The 22785-nt window shown below is 37.5% G+C and overlaps 1 non-coding gene across 1 annotated transcript; it reads right to left on the reverse strand.

The window, feature by feature from the left end:
• Nucleotides 1-248: 248 nt before the first annotated feature.
• Nucleotides 249-356, reverse strand: LOC112699844 (small nucleolar RNA R71). Its single transcript, XR_003152781.1, has one exon. It is a non-coding gene; the product is annotated as a small nucleolar RNA R71 (small nucleolar RNA).
• Between the last annotated feature and the right edge of the window lie 22429 nt (nt 357-22785).

Here is a 22785-nt window from a genome sequence, read left to right on the forward strand (position 1 = left end):
AGAATTACAAGTTTCATGGACTTCCACTGGAAGATCCTCATCAGTTTTTGGATGAGTTCTTGCAAATCTGTGACACTGTCAATACTAATGGGGTTGACCCTGAGGTCTACAGACTTATGCTATTCCCTTTTGCTGTAAGAGACAAAGCTAGAACATGGTCGGATTCTCAACCTAAAGAAAGCCTGGACTCTTGGGAAAAGCTAGTCAATGCCTTCTTGGCAAAGTTCTTTCCACCTCGAAAATTGAGTAAGCTTAGAGTGGAAGTCCAAACCTTCAGACAGAAGGAAGGAGAATCCCTCTATGAAGCTTGGGAAAGATACAAACAATTAATCAGAAAGTGTCCTTCTGATATGCTTTCTGAATGGAGCATCATAGGTATTTTCTATGATGGTCTCTCTGAACTATCCAAGATGTCTTTGGATAGCTCATCAGGAGGATCTCTTCATCTGAAGAAGACGCGCACACGTGGAGAGGAAAATCGTAAAATGACGCGTACGCGTGACATGCGCGATCTGCAGAAAATTTAGGAAACGCTGGGGACTATTTTGGGCTGCGTTTTGACCTAGTTTTCGGCCCAAAAACACAGAATAAAGCCAGGGAACATACAGAAACTCAATTCATACTTATCATACATTCATAATTCACAATTTTAGTTTTTAGATGTAGTTTTAGAGAGAGAGAGGTTCTCTCCTCTCTTTTAGGATTTAGGATTAGGATTCCTCTTAATGGATTTAGGATTTCCACTTCTCAATTTCCAGGTTCAATGTTCCTTTTATTTATTTTCCCAATTTAATTTACGAACTTTTCCATGTTAGATTTGAATTTATGTTTAAACGTAGTTCGAGGTATTTCAGATTTATCATTTCTTTATTCTATTTATGATGCTTTCAATTTAATTTAGAATTTTCCCTTTTGGCTTTGGTTAAGTAATTGGTGACGCTTGAGTTATCAAACTCAAGGTGTTGACTGAAAATTGGAATTCCTCGCTAATTAATTTGGATTCCACTAACTCTAGACTTTCCAAGGGAAAGACTAAGACTTGAGGGATCAAATTAATTAGTCCACCTGACCTTCCTTTGTTTAGTAAAGTTTAATTAAGTGGGATTTAAACCCAATTCTCATCACACTTGATAAAGATAACTAGGATAGGACATCTAATTCTCATACCTTGCCAAGAGCTTTTCTAATTATTAATTTATTTTCCTTGCCATTTAAATTACCTGTTCCCTATTTCAAAAACCCAAAAATATACCTTTTTCCATAACCAATAATAAATCATACTTCCCTGCAATTCCTTGAGAAGATGACTCGAGGTTTGAATACTTCGGTTATTTTTCTTATTGGGTTTGCTTAAGTGACAAACAAAACTTTTGTACGAAAGGATTCTCTGTTGGTTTAGAAACTATACTTACAACACGATTATATTTGAGAATTTCTTTACCGATAGAAATCCGATCGTCCAGTTCCTCATAAGTCCAACTTAAGGACAATAAACAAAAGTATCATCCACGCGTACGCGCACAGCACGCGTACGCCTGCCCAAGTATTTTTGCCCATCCACGCGTACGCGCCATGCACGCGTACGCGTAGATCCCCAAATTCTATCTCCCAGCCAAAAACCGGAGAGTTGTGCCTGCATCGCGCGAACATTATACCTCTAGCACAAACCAACCTGCGCGCACGCGTACACCATGCGTACGCGTCAATTCTGTCGGACGCCGTCTGTGCGTACGCGTACAATGCGCATACGCGCTGATCCCATTTCACCTCTGCCACGCACACGCGTCCGCGTGGATCACCTTATTCTACACATCTTCTTTTCCCCTCTTTGTTCCATTTCTTTCCTTCTCCTTTTCCCTTCCCTTCTTCTACCCCCCATCTAACACTTCCAAACACCATTGATAACCTTTTATTTTAGTTAGTTGGTTAGTTAGTTAGTTAGATGATTAGTTAGTTTTAGTTTAGTTTTCATTTCAATTTTCTCTTTTTCATTATAAGTGTTGGATTGTTAATATTGTTTACCATTAATCGCTGCGGAGTATTAAATGGGATGTTATCTCAACATCACTATGTTCATAATATTTGTTGGATTCATTAGTGATGTCACAATTTATTACTTGGTTTTGAGTTCTTCATGCCTAATTTTGTGCATACCAAGTGAGTGGCATTGCCTTTAAGCTTTCTAAGTCTTTTTGAATTGCATGATTTGGCCACCATGTGATTCGAACCCTTTTCTTTGATTAGGCAATTTATTGATGGTAGATGTTGTGCATTTATCTTAATGCATTGGGCTTCTTGATCATATGCATCCACATATATTGCTTGAATGATTTCATGCTTCTTTATCGCTTGTTTGGTTGTCTTAAACTGTAAAGTACTTCAAGCACATTTGGATGAGTAAGGTGCATGTTCCTTTTTGTGCAACTGTGACCAAGCATTTTATGTTAGTGTGTGTGCTCTAAACCGCGCGCAACTTAGAATGCACACTTACTTTTATGAATGTCACAACTTATTCACTCACCTCATTCTAGTGATTCACCTCATTCCAACAACGTATGCTCCCTTGCTTTTGTATTTTCTTATCTTATAGTGTTATCTTTTACATTTCATGATATGATGCACCATAAGCAACAAAGGAAGCAGAAGAAAGAACATGTAGCAACCGGTTGACCAACCAGCTGAAGGTAGCAACTTGGATAGTCGCCGTACCCCCTTGCTCATCTTAGCATGCACCGAGGACGGTGAAAACTTTTAAGTGTCGAGAGGTCGTCTGACCGTTCGATGTTCTTGGGTGACAAATTCCTAATTCCAACACTTTTGCATATCATTTTAGGTCTTTTAGGATTTTTAGTTTCATTTCCTTAATTCTTGCATAAATATACATAATAAGCTTAGTCAAAATAATGATATTTTTCAAGATTTCTATCTATAGAGCACCTCAATTGAATTGAGTGAAAACCTTTCATAGAACTTGCTTGAATTATATATATTTTATGGATCATGTTTTTGAGCTAAGAACACATAACCTAGTGAGTTTTGAGCGTAATGATGTGGTTACATCTTATAACCACTTATTTCCTTCTTGTCTACATTGTTTTCTTTCTATAATTGTGATCTTTGATTTGTTTAATTTTATATGTCCATTATTCCTTGTATTCATACACTTATATGATTGAGGCCATCATTTTATTAGCTCACTTACTCAAATAGCCTTACCTCTTATCTTCCATTGTTAGCCAACTTTGAGCCTACGCTTAACCCACTTGTTCTTTAATTTAGCACATTACAAGACTAAAAGCGAAAAATAATAAATGTCCTCAATTTGGATCCTTGCTTAACTTAGGCTAGTGTGTGAGTATCATTCAAGTGTGGGAAACTTGAGATATTGGTCGAGTAAAAAGGGTGTGTTTTTGTATTTTTGTTGAAAATATTGGGAATTGGGTACATACTTATGTATTGATCAAATGTATAAACCTTATGTATTGATGTTCTCGTATATAGTTTGAAAAAAAAAAGAGAAAAACAAAAGAAAAATAAAAAAAGAAAGAAAATATAGAAAAAGAAAGAAAAAATGAAAAAGAGAAGAAAAAGAAAAAAAGGAAAGAATAAAAAGGGGACAAAATACCCCAAAAGTAAAGTCCAAAAAGAATCAATGCATATGTGTTGTGAAATGAAAAAGAAAATGCATGAGTATGTGAAAAAGTGCGGAATGGATAGCTAGGTTAGAACATAATTGTATAGGTTGTCATAGGTTAGGTGGGCAAGTCTAGGTTAATCAAAGATTCAAATCTCAAGTCCACTTGACCAAATATGCATCCTACCTTGACCCTAGCCCCATTACAACCTAAGAAAAAGACCTCATGATATTTGTATGCATGCATGAAATAACTGTTTATTGTTAGATGAAAAGAAAATCTTAGAAAGTATGATTAGGGGAGAATTGAGTAGATCGACCCTAAACACTTGAGCAACTAAAGTGCAAACACATCTGGTGAGGGTTCGATTGCTCAACTACATGTCTCTACCTATAATCATCATTCTTCATGCAAGTTTGTAAAAATATTTAATAACTCAATTCAATTGTGGATTTGATGTGATTGCTATCACTTTAGCCTTATGATTATATATGTTCTCTTGGGGATTGATTTGTTTTGACCGAGCACTTGCATTCATTTAGATAGTCGCTTATAGATAGGTTGCACTTAGGTAGTTTATTGCGTTGAATAAATGTTGATACCCTTTGTTCTCTCTTGGTTTAAGCATGAGGATATGCTTGGTTTAAGTGTGGGGAGGTTGATAAACCCCATTTTTAGGGTTTATCTTGTATTGATTTTAGGTTGATAAACCACATTTATTCAATGAAATAGCATGGTTTCATGATTGTCACCTAAATTGTGCTTAAGTGTGAAAACATGTTTTTTGAGTCTTTGATTAGCTAAATATTAATTCATCTTTGATTCCACTAGATGCCTTGATTTGTTTGTTAAGTGATTTCAGGTTGAGAAAGCTAGGAATAAATCAAAGGAATGGAGAGGAAAGCATGCAAAGTAGAGAAATCATGGAAAATCAGGATTGGGAGAAATTCACTCCATGCGCACGGGCAGCAGACGCGCACGCGTGAAATGACGAGGTCGCAACACATACGCGTGGATGGAAAATTGTCAAGCGACGCGTACGCATGACGTACGCGTACGCGTCGATGTTCGTACATGACCCACTTAAAGTGAATCCGCTGGGTGCAATTTATGGGCTTCTCAGGCCCAAATCTAACTCACTGCTGATGCTATTTAAGCCCAGGATTGAAGGGGAATCACGACTTTAGTTACCATTAGTTTAGTTTAGTTTAGTTTTGGAGGGAAAGTTAGTTTCTAGAGAGAGAAGCTCTCTCTTCTCTCTAGAATTAGGATTAGGTTAGATCTAGATTAGGATTTCTTAAATCTAGGTTAATTTCTTGCTTTGATTTACTTTTTCTTTTGTAATTCTTCTTCTTCTACATCTCCTCTCTCTAGTTTAGCATTTAATTCTTGTAATTCTCTACTTTTATATTGATGCACTTTTGTTTCTTCTATTTTCTTTGAATGCAATTTATGATTTATTTCCTTTATTGTTGATTTGCTTTATTGTTGTTAATTCTTTGCAATTGAGTAGTGTAGATGCCTTCCAAGTGTTTGCTAAAATGCTTGGTTGGCTTTTAGAGTAGACTTTCATGCTCTTGGGTTGGAAAGGTAACTTAGGAACTCTTGAGTTACTAATGTCCAAGTAATTGATGATTGTGAGCTATTAACTCTAGTTCTCACTACTTGATTTGGTGGAGAATTAGAACTTATGGACTTGGATTGATATAGCTCATTTGACTTTGCTTTACTAGTTACTAGTTAGAGGATGATTTAATGGGATTGATCCTTGCCAATTCTCATGTTGTGGTTAGTGATTAGGATAGAGATCCTTGACCACCAAACCCTGCTAAGACCTTTTTGTTTTTTGAATTTCCTTACCATTTATCTTTCATTCCTCTCATAAAAAACCCCAAAATATACCCCATAACCAATAACAAGACACTTTATTGCAATTCCTAGGGAGAACGACCCAAGATTTGAATACTTCGGTTTATAAATTTTAGGGGTTTGTTACTTGTGACAAACAATCTTTTGTATGAAAGGATTATTGTTGGTTTAGAAACTATACTTTACAACGAGATTTCATGAGTGGAATTCTAAATCGTCAAAAATCCGATTCATCAAAATGGCACCGTTGTCGGGGAATTGCAATGGTGTTATATTATTGGTTATTGTACATATGTGAATAGTGTGAATGTCTTGCTTTTTGCTTTATTTGCTTGTTATAGAATTTTGTTTCTCTTGTTTTCCATTAGATTTTGTTTTTATTTTCTCTTTTCATCATGAATTCTCACTTTGGCTATGAGTGTGATTATAACTATGTTGTAGGAAATGGAAGTTTCAATGAAGATATGTATCAAGGATGGGACAATCAAAGGTGGGAGGAGCTATATGCGTATGATCAATCCTCTTTGCAACAACCCGCACCATTGGACTATGAACAAGAGCCATTTCATGATGCATACCAATCCAATGGCTATGGTGAATCTCCTTGTTACTTTCAAGAACCACCACCATATGTCTATGAGCCATATCCTCAACATAGCCCTCAACCATACTCACAAGCTTCTTTTCACTAGACACCTCCACATGACCCTTGTTCATACCCTGACCGAGCTCCTCCAACTCGGCAAATTTATAAAAGGTCCGACCTCGTCCTAAGGCTCACGCCTAAAGGTCGGACCTCGGACAAATAAAGCAAGGAAGGCCCATCAAAAGGAACACAGCCCAAAACCTAAAGGCCGAAAAAGCCTAGAAAAGGCGGTTCCACAAAGATAGAGATAAAACTCCCAAAAGATAAGATAAGATAAGAATATCTTGTCCAGGGAAGATCACGGCCAACTACTATAAATACACTGGAGCACCCAGGTATGGCATTCATTCCACATTCTACATATATCTGCTTGGACCCATGCTAACTTAAGCATCGGAGTGTCATTGCAGGTACAACCACCAACCACTCTACATATCAAGCTCGGGTCCCTGAACCCCCACCTCGGGCCTCTCCAGACGACCGAGCTACACGTTTCAGGTAACCCCCGGAACAACCCTAATCCTTATTTACCATCCCAACCACCTTTTGAGACACATAAGCCATACATAGAACCACCCAAATTCCAATGTAATTACTTCTAAGAACCACAACCTCCACACCCTTACCAAGAGGAACCACCTTCATACCATGAATCCTTTCTCCAAATTGATGAACCTTCCTATCCACCTGATTCCTCAATAGATGAAACCCTTGGCCTTATTCTTCTAGGGGAAGATGAAATGAAAAGTGATGTACAATAATTTGTGGCTACCTTGACTGAGGTGGTAAGCCGATTAGCCTCCCAATGCTTGAATACTCAAGAGATTTCCCTAGCTACATGTGAAGAGTCCAAGGAAGAGTATAGCATAAAAGGGAGATTGGAAACTCCAGTGGAGAAGGAGGAATGCCACTTTGTGTTAGAATAATTGGAGGAACCTATGATCATTGAAGAAAAGGAAAAAGTGGTTGAAGACCTAAGAGATGCGGAATCACCATGGAAATCTAAAGTTGAAGAGAACCCCTCCAAGAAGATTGAAATTGATGTTGAGGAGGAGAGTTGACAACTTCCAAAACAATTTTTGAATGAAGACTTGGAAGGAATGAAGCAAGAATTGAGTGTTTCAGCCTAATGATGTGGTTACATCTTATAACCACTTATTTTCCTTCTTGTGTGCATTGTTCTCTTTCTATGATAGTGAGCTTTGATTTGTTTAATTCTATATGTCCATTATTCCTTGTTTTCATGCACTAGTATGATTGAGGCCATCATTTCATTAACTCACTTACCCAAATAGCCTTACCTCTTATCCTCCATTGTTAGCCAACTTTGAGCCTACGCTTAACCCACTTGTTCTTTAATTTAGCACATTACAAGCCTAAAAGCGAAAAACAACAAATGTCCTCAATTTGGATCTTTGATTAGCTTAGGCTAGTGTGTGAGTATCATTCAAGTGTGGGAAACTTGGGACATTGGTTGAGTAAAAAGGGTGCGTTTTTGTATTTTTGTTGAAAATATTGGAAATTGGGTACATACTCATGTATTGATCAAATGTATAAACCTTATGCATTGATATTCTCGTATATAGTTTGAAAGAAAAAAAAAGAGAAAAATAAAAGAAAAATAAAAAAAGAAAGAAAATATAGAAAAAGAAAGAAAAAAATGAAAAGAGAAAAAAAGAATAAAAAGGAAAGAATAAAAAGGGGACAAAATACCCCAAAGTAATGTCCAAAAAAATCGATGCATATGTGTTGTAAAATGAAAAAAGAAAATGCATGAGTATGTGAAAAAGTGAGGAATGGATAGCTAGGTTAGAACTTAATTATATAGGTTGTCATAGGTTAGGTGGGCAAGTCTAGGTTAATCAAAGATCCAAATCTCAAGTCCACTGGACCAAATATGCATCCTACCTTGACCCTAGCCCCATTACAACCTAAAGAAAGGACCTCATGATATTTGTATGCATGCAAAAAATAATTCTTGATTGTTAGATGAAAAACAAATCTTAAAAAGCATGATTAGGGGAGAATTGAGTGGATCGACCCTAAACACTTGAGCAACTAGAGTGCAAACACATCTGGTGAGGGTTCGATTGCTCAACTACATGTCTCCACCTATAATAATCACTCTTCATGCAAGTTTATAAAAATATTTAACAACTCAATTCAATTTTGGATTTGATGTGATTGCTATCACTTTGGCCTTATGCTTATATATGTTCTTTTACGGATTGATTTGTTTTGACCGAGCACTTGCATGCATTTAGATAGTCGCATATAGATAGGTTGCACTTAGGTAGTTTATTGCATTGAATAAATGTTGATACCCTTTGTTCTCTCTTGGTTTAAGCATGAGGACATGCTTGGTTTAAGTGTGAGGAGGTTGATAAACCCCTTTTGTAGGGTTTATCTTGTATTGATTTTAGGGGATTTTATCACCTTTTTACCCACATTTATTCAATGAAATAGCATGGTTTCATGATTGTCTCCTAAATTGTGCTTAAGTGTGAAAGCATGCTTTTTGAGCCTTTGATTAGCTAAATATTAATTCATCTTTGATTCCACTAGATGCCTTGATTTGTTTGTTAAGTGATTTTAGGTTGAAAAGGCAAGGAATGGATCAAAGGAATGAAGAGGAAAGCATTCAAAGTAGATAAATCATGGAAAATCAAGGATTGGGAGAAATTCACTCCATGAGCATGCGCAGCAGACGCGCACGCGTGAAACGACGAGGTCACAAGGCGACGCGTACACGTACATGACGGGTACGCGTGGTTGGAAAATTGTCAATCGACGCATACACGTGACGTACGCGTACGCGTCGATGTTCGCATGTGACCCACTAAAAGTGAATCCGCTGGGGGCGATTTCTGGGCTTCGCAGGCCCAAATCCAACTCACTTCTGATGCTATCTAAGCCAAGGATTGAAGGGGAATCACAACTTTAGTTACCATTAGTTTAGTTTAGTTTAGTTTTGGAGGGAAAGTTAGTTTCTAGAGAGAGAAGCTCTCTCTTCTCTCTAGAATTAGGATTAGGTTAAATCTAGATTAGGATTTCTTAGATCTAGGTTAATTTCATTCTTTGATTTACTTTTCCTTTTGTAATTCTTCTTCTTCTACATCTCCTCTCTCTAGTTTAGCATCTAATTATTGTAATTCTCTACTTTTATATTGATTCACTTTTGTTTCTTCTATTTTCTTTGAATGCAATTTATGATTCATGTTCCTTTATTGTTGATTTTCTTTATTGTTGTTAATTCTTTGCAATTGAGTAGTGTAGATTTACTTTCCTTGCAATTTTTGTATGCTTTCCTTTTATGCCTTCCAAGTGTTTGATGAAATGCTTGGAAGGATGTTAGAGTAGAATTTTATGCTCTTGGCTTGGAGAGGTAACTTAGCAATTCTTGAGTTGGTAATGTCCAAGTAATTGATGATTGGGAGCTATTGACTCTAGTTCTCACTAATTGAATTAGTGGAGAGTTAGGACTTATGGACTATGATTGATATAGCTCATTTGACTTTCCTTTACTACTAGTTAGAGGATGATTTAATGGGATTGATCCTTGCCGATTCTCAAGTTGTGGTTAGTGATTAGGATAGAGATCCTTGACCACCAACCCTTGCCAAGACCTTTTTAGCTTTTAGTTTACTTCCTTGCCATTTATCTTTCATGCCTCTTATCAAAACCCCAAAACATACTCCATAACCAATAACAAGACACTTTATTGCAATTCCTAGGGAAAACGACCCGAGGTTTGAATACTTCGGTTTATAATTTTAGGGGTTTGTTACTTGTGACAAACAAATGTTTTTATGAAAGGATTATTGTTGGTTTAGAGACTATACTTTACAACGAGATTTTATTAGTGAAATTCTAAACCGTTAAAATTTCAATCATCAACACAGCAAGCCAATCTTTAATTGGATGGGGCCAGAATGAAGAAGCCGCTGAGAAAACCAACTATGAGCAACCAAAACAAGTCCAATATATGCATAACACTTCAAGCTCCTCTCAGAATGAATTTCATGGAGATACATATGGAAGAATCATCCTAACTTGAGGTGGGGTGATAATCAGAATTCATTGCAAAAGAATCACAATTCCAACAACTCCCACAACACAAACAATCAATCTCATTCATCCAATAACACTAACCCATACAGAAAACCACAAAATTCGTATAAGCAACCCAACAACTCACAGACTCACCAAAATAATTTTTCCACACCCCTTTCAATTCCCAGAACAACCACTTCAACAACCCAAATAACTTCCAGCAACAACCATCATATCCCAACATACCATCCATTGACCATTATGAAACTAGGATCTCAGTTCTTGAAGTAACCTTACAAGAACTTGCTCAAACCACACAGGGTCTACCAAAAGGGCAAGAAAGTTTAATTAAAAGTCAAGAGAGACAAGAGGCCACCATGAGGAACCTGGAAAGATAAGTAGGGCAACTGGCCAGACAAGCTGAAAGACCAACCAACATTTCACCAAGTGATACCATTCCAAATCCCAAGGAAGAATGCAAAGTAATTCAACTTAGGAGTGGAGGGACATTGGAAGGTGACAAGGCTAACAATAAAGAAGAAATGACAACAGAGGAGAAAGATCAAGATATTTCCAAGAGGAAGGAGGAAGAACCACACTCCTCTAAGAAGGAAAAATAAGTCATGGAAGAGCATCCACAAGAAAAGAAGAAGGAGGTGAAGCCTTACACTCCTCCTCTTCCATATCCTCAAAGGTTCAAAAGGGAGCTCAAAGACCAACAATTTACCAAGTTTTTAGACGTTTTCAAGAAGCTGAAAATTAATATTCCACTTGCTGAAGCATTGGAGCAGATGCCTCTATATGCATAATTCCTTAAAGAGCTCATCAACAAAAAGAGAAGCTGGAATGAAAAAGAGACAGTGATCTTGACCCAAGAGTGCAGTACAGTGATTCAAAAAGGCCTTCCACCAAAGCTCAAGGATCCTGGGAGTTTCTTTTTGCACTGCACCATTGGCAATGTGTCCATTAATAAGGCATTGTGTGATTTGGGATCAAGTATCAATCTAATGAGTTTATCTATGATGAGGAAGTTGTGTATAAAAGAAGTAAAGCCTATAAGGATGACTTTGCAGCTTGTTGATAGGTCAATGGTAACCCCCAATAGAGTGGTTGAGAATCTCCTAATTAAGGTGGAAAAAATCATATTTCCAGCAGATTTTGTGATTTTGGACTTATATGAAGAAGAAAATGATTACATCATATTGGGAAGATCTTTCTTAGCTACAACAAGGGCCATCATTGATGTGGAGAAAAGAGAAATGACTTTGAGAGGACATGATGAGCAGATTACTCTAAATGTTTTTAAGGAGATGCAACTTCCTGCTGAAGGGAAAAGTTGCATGAGGATTGAAGAGGAAGACTTAGACTGGAAGGTAAAACCCAAGGAAGCACTCATCAACTCACCTTTGAAGAAGAAAATAGACAATGGAGAAGAACAAAAGGGCAATGAATATGAGAAGGCTAAAGAAGGATTGCAAACAGAGGCTATAAAATTAATCATTGAGAAGAAAATTCCCAAAATAAAGCCTGCTGCCAAGAAGGACGGGTCACCAAAAGAAGGGAAGAAGAGCAAGAAAAAGGTCCTAAAAGGGTGGAGAAACAAGAAAATTCCATCTGAAGGGTTCTCAGAAGAAGACAAAGTGAAGTTAATCTACCAACAGTGGAATACATCTCCACAATCTGATGATTATTACACTGTAAGCAAAGTACTCTCAATGGAGCACATAGGGATTGTTCATCAAAGCACAGGAAGAAGGCTCACAGTAAGAGGAGACAAGCTGAGGCATTATGATCATCAACCACCCTAACAAAGAACTCATATCAAGCTAGTGACATTAAAAGAGCGCTCCATGGGAGGTAGCCTATGATTTAATATTCCTGCTTTTATTTTAATATCAATCCAGGGTTTTTCTAACCTGAACTTGAGTTTTCATGGGAAGGTTTAATGACTGCATACATTATTTTTAAAGCATATGTTTGATTCCTAAGTTTGGTGTGCTTCAAGGCACTCTAAAATGGCTTCTCAAACATGAGGATAATATAACCATCTTAAGATATATACTCATTCATTGTATTGAAGTATATAGCCAAACATTAAGTTTGGTGTTCTACATATGCTATAGGTTTCAAGAAAGTTACATTTGCTCTGAGACTCAAATTTAGGAAAATATGAACCATGTCTTGTGGTGCACGAAATTGCAATCACACTTTTGCAACCCCACACAACTAACCAGCAAGTGCACTGGGTCGTCCAAGTAATACCTTACGTGAGTAAGGGTCGATCCCACGGAGATTGTCGGCTTGAAGCAAGCTATGGTTATCTTGTAAATCTTAGTCAGGATATCAGAAATTATCAGGATTGATTCTGAAAAGTAAGAGAACATGAAATAAGTACTTGTTTTGCAGTAATGGAGAATAGGTTGAGGTTTTGGAGATGCTCCATCTTCTGAATCTTTGCTTTCCTACTGTCTTCTTCTTCAAACACGCAAGGCTCCTTCCATGGCAAGCTGTATGCAAGGGTTTCACCGTTGTCAGTGGCTACCTCCCATCCTCTCAGTGGAAATGTTCAACGCACCCTGTCACGGCACGGCTATCCATCTGTCGGTTCTCAATCAGGCCGGAATAGAATCCAGTGATTCTTTTGCGTCTGTCACTAACGCCCCGCCCTCAAGAGTTTGAAGCTCGTCACAGTCATTCAATCATTGAATCCTACTCAGAATACCACAGACAAGGTTTAGACCTTCCGGATTCTCTTGAATGCCACCATCAATTCTAGCTTATACCACGAAAATTCTGGTTAAAGAATCCAAGAGATATCTACTTAATCTAAGGTAGAACGGAGGTGGTTGTCAGGCACACGTTCATAGTTGAGAATGATGATGATTGTCACGGATCATCACATTCATCCGATTTAAGAACAAGTGATATCTTAGAATGGAAGCAAGCATGATTGAATGAAAAACAGTAGTAATTGCATTAATCCATCAAGATGAAGCAGAGCTCCTCACCCCCAACCATGGGGTTTAGAGACTCATGCTGTAGAAGATACAATGAGAAACGTGTAAAGTGTCATGAGGTACAGATACAATGTCAAAAGATCCTATTAATAGTGAACTAGTAGCCTAAGGTATACAGAAATGAGTAAATGGCGTAAAAATCCACTTCTGGGTCCACTTAGTGTGTGCTTGGGCTGGGCAATGAAGCATTTTCGTGTAGAGACCTTTTCTGGAGCTAAACGCCAGCTTTTATGCCAGTTTGGGCGTTTAACTCCAAGTTTTATGCCAGTTCCAGCGTTAAACGCTGGAAATTCTGAGGCTGATTTGCCACGCCGGTTTGGGCCATCAAATCTCGGGCAAAGTATGGACTATTATACATTGCTGGAAATTGGGATCGCGCCAATTGGGATTCTGTAGCTCCATAAAATCCACTTTGAGTGCAGGGAGGTCAGAATCCAACAGCATCTACAGTCCATCTCAATCTCTAAATCAGATTTTTGCTCAGGACCCTCAATTTCAGTCAGAAAATACCTGAAATCACAGAAAAACACACAAACTCATAGTAAAGTCCAGAAAAGTGAATTTTAACTAAAAACTACTAAAAATATACTAAAAACTAACTAGATTATACTAAAAACATACTAAAAACAATGCCAAAAAGCGTATAAATTATCCACTCATCATCTTGCATCATTTTGTGATTCTGTTTTGCTAAAAGTAGAAAATAAGATGTTCCCTGAAATGGATAAACTAACCATGACAAGAGCTAAAATTTCACATGAATTATTTGATGTACAACAAGTTTGGTGTCCACCAAAGCTATGTGTACTCACATATGACATGGCTAGTTATTCATGAACAAGGAACATGTGACCAAGATTCCCTTTAGTTCTTTTATCTAGATATTAAATTCTTATACCACCACCTTTTCAAATTTTGTTGCTTGTTGATGTTTGGCTTAAAATGGATAGGTATGAAGAAGATGGAGGCAAGGACAAAACCAAATAAGATACGGTTGTCACAAGAAAAAAGTGAGTCACATGTGCTTGGAAATTGATCTTTGGGAAGCAAAAAAAAAAATGCATGACTCATCACTTAGGAAACCGAACCCATGTGCTCAATGAAGAGGTGATCATTGTCCTTATTCAACCTCAAATGCACATTGTTCATTTTCCTTTTCTCAACAACATCTTAACCCTTCATTTCAATATGACCAAACCACCAACTCCTTGCTTTGCCTTAATAGCTCATGACCTTGCTACAAACTGGCCAGTGACACTTCATATGCTCACACACCTGTACCTTATTCTCATGCTCCTTCCATAGAATTTACATCATATTTCTTTTAACCAAGAACATCACACTGTAGCCATTGTCTTTTTCTCTCACCATTAAGCCGTGCTCTAATTAGCTCTTTCTTGTTACACCCTTGTCCCAACTTAATGGCTTCATCAAGTTTCAGAAGAAGAAAAGGAAAGCAACCAATTGAAGCCGAACCACCCACTTTTGATAACAAGAGAATTAAATCTCAGTTTCATGAATCACAATATCATGGGTCGATGGAGGAGAAGGAAATAATCCCAGAAGTCAAATTCAGAATGAAGGATGGTGAATACCCTATAATGAGGAAAATCATTGAGAAGAGAACATAGGAACTCCTCTGTGAACCCTTCACAAACATAAGCGCAACTATGATACGGGAGTTCTACGCTAATACAGTGAGACAAAGAAAAACTGAACTCCCCTACGAAAGTTATGTGAGGGGGTGGAAGTGGATTTTAGTCCAACGACAATCATGCAGGTCTTGTAAATAAGAGCAATACCTTTTGGAGAACCCAGCTTTGATGAGAGAACAAATGGTGAGAATGATCTTGATGAGCTCATAAATGATATATGTCTGGAAGGCAAAGATTGGGTGAGAGATACAAAGGGGGAGCCATGTCACTTAAAAAGGATGGACCTCTCACCTGAGGCCAAAGGATGGTACGAGATAGTGAGGAGATCAATCCTCCCCACTGGAAACCCCTCAGAAGTTACAATAAGAAGAGTAATTACGGTACCTGCATACTCAAGGGAGGAAAAATAAATGTCAGTAGGGTTACTTTTTGAGGACTCAAACACAGATTGGGTGCAGGATAGAAGGGCACTCACCAAGCAGAGACTAGAAGGTGCCACTGATTATCAGAGTGAAAGAAGATCTCGAATAAGAAGAAGGGGACCACACATAGAAGAAGGACAAGCATCTGAGCTACAAATGGAAGAGGGGCAAGCTTCCAGCACTATGGATTTAAGCCAAATGCAAGTTGCCATTGGAGAATTGTCTCAGTAATTCATGAGCGCTCAGGAGCAGTAAGCAAATTGGCAATTGAGAATGATGGAGCAACAGGAGAACTTCCAATTAAAGATGATGGATCAACATAGGGAATTTCAAGCAAGATCCCTGGATAGGCAGAGGGAACAAGATGCACAAAATTAAGAATTATTTAACAAATTATTCCAACAACAAGCCAGGCAAGAAAGGTACATCCAAGATCTTCATCAATGGAAGAATCTATATCACACAGATGGAGAGGCTAGGCAGGTAAACAGGATGGAATATGATATGGATACTCAATCAAACTTAAACTACCTAGTCTGTGGCATGCCTGTGGTAAACCAAGAGATCAAGTCATATGAACAGTGGCCTGAGATAGCAGAAGCACAAAGAGAAAGAGCCAAAAGAAATATAGAGAGAATGGAGAAAATGTTGAAAAATGTTGGGCTCTGGGATCAGATAGACCATTCTCATGCTTCAATAGAATCTTTTGAAGAACAAGTGACTATAAAGAAGAATAAGAAGAAGCAGGAGCCAAGAAAAAAGGGAGAGTCAAGCAAAGGAAAAGAGCACAAAAACTAAAGGTGGTGGAGTTCCTTTCATAAACATAGTAAATAAGGAAGATGCACATCTGAAATATGATATGCCTTCCGAATTTTCATGCTTTACACAGTAAGGAGTAGGCTCGTATGTTATGTACTTTTATCTTTGGTTATCTTCTAATTTTAAAATGTTTGTGTAGTATAGCTCTTTTGTAGTACAATAATAATGGCTTGATATATCACAGCACCATACTCTTGAAAACTTGCTTGCACTCAATATTTCAAAAATGCATCAAAGAACAATTCTTTGAAAAGAAGGATTGAGGAATCAAAAATTTATTTTGAGGCAAGCAAAAAGATTAAGAGAAGTGGTGGATCTAGTTATATGATTATGTATTGAGGTTGCATGTTTATGAAAACTTGCATGGAACTCATAAGTAGGAAATAGAGTTCAAAGAAATGTTGTGGAGAGTCTCAAACATCTATTGATCCAAGAAGCAGCAACAAAAGAAAATAAAAGAAACGGAAAAGCAAAAGAGCATGGAAAAAGGCTCTGAGCATCAATTACTAGGAGGAAAAAGAAAAGAAATAAGAACTCAAAGAGTTACTATCCTAGTTAAACGCTTGTGGTAGAATTGTGTCACAGAGAAAGGCTTGAGCAAGTAAATCCTAAGGGGTGCTTCAACACCTAATACCTTAAAACCAACTGATTTGGGAGTATTGATTGAAAGCTTACCTAAAGAGCCGCTTTGAGACATGACACTTAGAGTTAATGCCAAAAACACTTAAACCATGAGCTGCTTCAAGGTGACTACCCAGAGAGAGATCTCCATGATATCATTTGAATGGAAGTCCTAAGCGGTCTACATGATGTTCAACGTAGTCATTGGATGACAGCTGGAGTATATTCTCTTTGGTCTCTGACCCCTGGATCTGAATCACCTCTCCTGACAACAGAGCATTCAAATCCATGATGTTAGAACCTTAATGGTATAAGCTAGAACAAATTGGCAGCATTCTTGAGATCCAGAAAGTCTAAACCTTGTCTGTGGTATTTCGAGTAGGATCTGGGATGGGATGACTGTAACGAGCTTCAAACTCGTGACTGTTGGGCACAGTGACAGTGTGCAAAAGAATAAATGTATTCTATTCTGACAAGATCGAGAACTGACAGCTGATTAGCCAAGAGGGAAACCGTAGAGGACATGTTTTAACTGAGAGGATGGATGGTAGCGATTGACACTGGTGATCCACCAACATACAGCTTGCCATGGAAGGGAGTACGCATGATTGGATGAGGAAAGTAGGAAAGCAGAGGTTTATAGGCAACAAAGCATCTCCAAATGCTTATCTGAAATTCCCACCAAGGAACTATATAAGTGACTTTATTTTATTTTATGTTTTATTTTTCTTTTTATTATCAAACCTCCTAACCATTTGAATCCACCTGACTTAGATTTACAAGATGACCATAGCTTGCTTCAAGCCGACAATCTCTGTGGGATCGAGCCTTACTCACGTAAGGTATTACTTGGACAACCCAGTGCACTTGCTGGTCAGCTATGCAGAGTTGTGAAAAGTGTGAATCACAATTTCGCATACCACATCACAAGTTATTCCTCAATCCATTCCAATTAAAAGAACCTTTGTGCATAATTCTTTTCTTGCTTAGGGACAAGCAAGGTTTAAGTTTGGTGTTGTGATGACAAGACATCTTATGCTAGTTTTACTAGCATTTTTTACTTACTTTTATTAGGTTTATTACGCTTTCTTGCATGATAAGTAAGTGATTGGTGTGTATCTTGACTCAATCAAACATTGTTGATTTTATACAAAATCATGGGATTTATGCAAAATTTAGTTGATTATTATGAATGATGCAAACTCTTGTGATTGTAGTGAGACTTTGATTGCTTGTTTAATTGATAACAGGTGCAAGGTTGGAGAAAGAAAAACAAGGTGCAGATGAACGATGTGTTCATTTAATGAACACTACGTTCACACGCGACGTGCATGCGCATAAGAAGCCTCTGCGTGGAAGAGCAATTTGGAAATCCACGCGTATGCACGCATGACGTGCACGCGGGAATTGATGTTCAGAATTCACCAACAATGAACGCTACGTTCACTTTGAGTGAAAGCCTACGATACTTTCAGAATTTGAAAATTGAAGATAGGCATCGACGCGCAAGCGTGCATGACGCGCACGCGTGCATGTGACAAGTGCGGTGATGGGTGCAGACGTGTATATGAAGCTGGGGCGCAGAAGTGAAGTTTTATCATCCACGCGCAGGCACAAAGGACGTGTACGCGTGAAGAGCGTTCATGACGCGAACGTAGCATTCAGTCAATGAACGCCACCAAAGGACGCGCACGCATGCATGGTACGTGCGAGCATGATTGAAGCAGAAGACAGCATCAACGTGCACGCATGTAGTACGCGGACGTGTCGATGGGGAAAAATGCAAGGGACGCGCACGCGTTGGTGAAAGAACGCTACCTTCAATCTCAGAACACTACATTCAGCTGATGCTACATGGTAGCACCAATTTTTGGACCACTTCATCAGAAGGCCAAGTAGCCCACTCCAGGCACTTAAGGACTAAATTAGAAACTGTATAAATAGGAGGAAATTTGATTTCATAGGGGAGCTTTTTTGGATTCTTATTTTTCATATTCATTTTAGCTTTCTTTTAGTTTTCCCTTAAGGATTTAGATCTGAGTTTAATTTCTTCTCTGTTCTCATCATCTTCTAAAATTTTCTTTTCTGTTTTTGGTACTAGAGCAATGATGAACTAAACCCCACCTTCATTAGGGGGAGGAGCTCTATTGTAATTCCATTGAATCAATGAAATTCTTCTCCTTCTCAATTCATCTTTGTAGCTATTGGGTACCTTCTGTTTTAATTTAGAATTCTTCATTCTGGAAGGAGGTTGAATTCAATTGAATGCTTGTGTGAGCCTCGGAAGGGGAATCACTTGCATTAGAATTAGAGCTTTATCCTTCACTACTCTCTTGATCAACTGTATTCGGGAGGAATTGAGATCCTGAGAGTTAGTGTAGCTTATGGATGAGAGATTTGTACTTAACCTCTTCTCATGACAATTAGATCAAGAAATTGGCAAGATTGATTGTGATTTGAGAGATTGGATTGCCAAGGAATTGGGATCCAATCAATTTTAATCTGCTATAGATCTCCTAGATGATTGTGAAAGGAGTTGAGACCCAATGATTCATGAAGGATTATAGTATCTCCAATCCCTGATGAATCACTCTACTTGAATTTCTTTCACTTTAATTCCTCTACACCAGCTGTAATTTCATATTGCTTAGTCCTGTTTTAATTTCCTAATCCCAAATCCCTTTATTATTCCTGCACTTTAAGTTTCATTGCCATTTAAAATTTCTACACTTTTAATTTCTGCACTTTAAGATCTAGTTATTTACCTTCCTTGCAATTTAAGATTCAACTTTTTTTTTATTTCTTGCACCTTAAGTTTCAGTCAATTTAGCTTTTTACCATTTACTTTTCTTTCAATTTACGTTCTGCTTTTAGATTTCTTCCAAGTTATATTCTGTCAATCCAATTCATCAATATTAGCTTAACTAAATTCATCACCTAACTAAGGTTGCTCAATCCTTCAATCCCCGTGGGATCGACCTCACTCTTATGAGTTATTATTACTTGATTATGTGGAAATCAAATTTTTCCTCAACAATTAACATATATACAATAACCAATAACAAGCACACATTGCAATTTCCCGGCAACGGCGCCAAAAACTTGATATGAGCATTTATGTCGGTTAGGAATTTCACACAAAATAATCTCGTTGATAGTATAGTTCCCAACCGACAAATAATACTCAAATCAAAGTTTAAAAGTTTTGGTTGTCACATGTCCAACCCAATAAAAAAGTAACCGAAATATTTAAACCATGGGTCATCTCTCAATGGAATTGCAGTAAGATGTGCATATTATTGGTTATGGTATCCAAGGGGTGGGTTGATAAAAGTGCAAAAAATTAAAAGGGCAAGAAATGTAAATCAAACAACTAAAGAACACAATTACTAAAGAGAGACATTCATGGAAAGGATTGAGAATATAGGCTTTTTGTCCTAGTCATTAATTATCATACAATGATTAACAAGAATTTATCGTATTTAGTCATCCCCAACAATTGAAGAAGGTATAATGTTATCTTCCCACGAGAGAAAGTCAAATGAAACTAGTTAATCTCAATCCAAAAGTCCTAATCAACTTACTAATTGAATTAGCAAAAGATTAGCGTCAATGGAAACAATATTAATTAACAACTCTAGATCACCAACATGAGTTGGGTGTTAATGACTCAAGATTGCCTAATTCCTCTTTCCAAGCCAAGAATGCTTAAAAATCTACACTAACATCCAACCAAACATTTTGTCAACCACTTGGAAGGCATAAAAGGAAAGCATATTAAATTGCAAGAAATATAAAATCTAACCACTACTCAGTGCAAGAAATTAACAATAGCAACTCAAATCAACAATAAAAGAACATCAAACATCAAATTGCATTAAAAGAATTCCAAATCCAATAATAGTTCATAAACATAAAAGAAAAGGCATAAAAAGGGAAATTAACAAGAGAACTAAGAGGAACAAAGATGTAAGAATAAGAAATTATAAAGAAAACTAGATAAAAACAAGAATTAAACCCTAAATCTAAGATGAAAATTAACCTGAGAACCCTGATTTTAGAGAGAAGAGGGAGCTTCTCTCTCTAGAATACTAACTACATGCTTCCTAACCTAAAACTAATTGCTCCCCCCTTGTCCAATCTTCAATTCTGAATGAAATAGTCTCTAGAATCAGATGGATTTGGGCCTAGGAAGATCAGAATTAACCCCCAACATTTTCACTTTAATGAGGTCACGTGCCTGCTGTGACACGTGCATGTGGACGACGTGTGCGCATCACTGGCCGAAATTTTTCCTCACGCGTACGCGAGGGCAATGTGTGCACGGCTTGCAAATCTCTTCTAACGCGTACGCGTGGGTGACGTGTGCTCGTGGCTCTAAGCACTCCAAATCCTTATTTTTCCATGCATTCTCCACTTTGCATGCTTTTCTCTTCACTTTTTCCATCCAATACTTGTCTTATGAATCTAAAATCACTCAACAAACATATCAAGGCATCGAATGGAATTATAGTGAATTAAATTTAGCTATTTTAAGGCCTAAAAAGCATGTTTTCACACTTAAGCACAAATCTAGGAAGAATTACAAAACCTGCTATTTCATTGAATAAATGTGAGAAAAGTTGATAAAATCCCCCTAAATTAAGCACAAGATAAACCACAAAATTGGGGTTTATCATCGGCCTTACCAACTGGGTAGGCTTGACCTTAGGCCAGTAGCTAGAAGATGGTTAGAGTTCATCCAATGCTCTATGGTGCTCAAAATTGAACTATGCAAGTTTTGCACAAATGAACCGGCAAGTGCACCGGGTCGTCCAAGTAATACATCAGGTGAGTGAGGGTCGAAATCCACAGAGATTGTTGGATTGAGCAAGCAATGGCTATCTTGAAGATCTTAGTCAGGCAATTAAAAAAGATGGTTGTTGTTTGAAAGCATAAATGAAAAGTAAAGGAAACAAAATCCCAGATTAATGTGAAAGCAATGATTGAGATTCAGTTAAGGCTTCGGAGCTGCGTATTCTTTTTGAATTAACTTTTCTTTCTGCCTGATGTGTGGAAAACGATCCAACACAAAACTCACCGGCAAGTGTACCGGGTCGCATCAAGTAATAATAACTCACATGAGTGAGGTCGATCCCACAGGGATTGAAGGATTGAGCAATTTTAGTTTAGTGGGTGATTTAGTCAAGCGAATCTAGTTTTGGTTGAGTGATTTGTGTTCAACAAGAAGTAAATGATAGTAAATGTAAAGGGAGAAGGGATCAGTGCAGTAAATTGAAGAACAGAATTGTAAATTTGCAGAATCTTAAAGAGCAAGAAAGTAAATGACTGAAACTTAAAGTGCAAGAAACTTAAATTGCAGTAGCTTAAATGGCAAGAAAGATAAATGGCTTGAATATAAAAGGGAATTGAGGACTGGGATTGCAGAATCTAAACAAAGAAGAAGTAAATTGCAACAATTAAGAGAGCAACAATTAAATCAGAAGCAATAAGCATTCAAACAGAAAGGAAATAAAATGTAGCAGAGGTTCACAGAAGAACCTAAGTAAATTTTGATCTCAGGACTCAAGGGCTTAGGTAGCAGAGCCTAAAACCCAATTTCCTTCCCAGATCTGAATTATCTAAGCAATTGACAGAAAATTAAAGAAGAAGCAATAGAAGAACAGAATTTAAATTGAATTATGCAGAAAACAAATTGAAGAGAGTTTGAATGGGAATTGAGACAGAATTTCCTCAATTTCACACACCCAAAACTCAAAAAAAAAAACAGAAGAGTAGAATTGCCCAAGGAAGAATGAGGAAGGAGATCAGTCAATTCTCCCTTGATCCTCTTGGTGCTCGGACAAGTCTCTCCAGAAAAGCTCAAAGAAAGTGCCAAAGTAAAATTCAAAAGCCAAGGTAAAAGTCTAAGTGGTAAAAGGTAAAGTAAAAGCTAAAAAAAATCCCTAATTACATCAAACTAGCTTCTATTTATACACTTTCTATTCTTGGATTTTGGGATTTGGATGGGCTTTTAATTTGGTGAAGAAATGAATTCAAATGGATTTT

Source organism: Arachis hypogaea, chromosome 6 (genome assembly GCF_003086295.3).
Source record: "Arachis hypogaea cultivar Tifrunner chromosome 6, arahy.Tifrunner.gnm2.J5K5, whole genome shotgun sequence".
Classification (NCBI taxonomy): domain Eukaryota; kingdom Viridiplantae; phylum Streptophyta; class Magnoliopsida; order Fabales; family Fabaceae; genus Arachis; species Arachis hypogaea.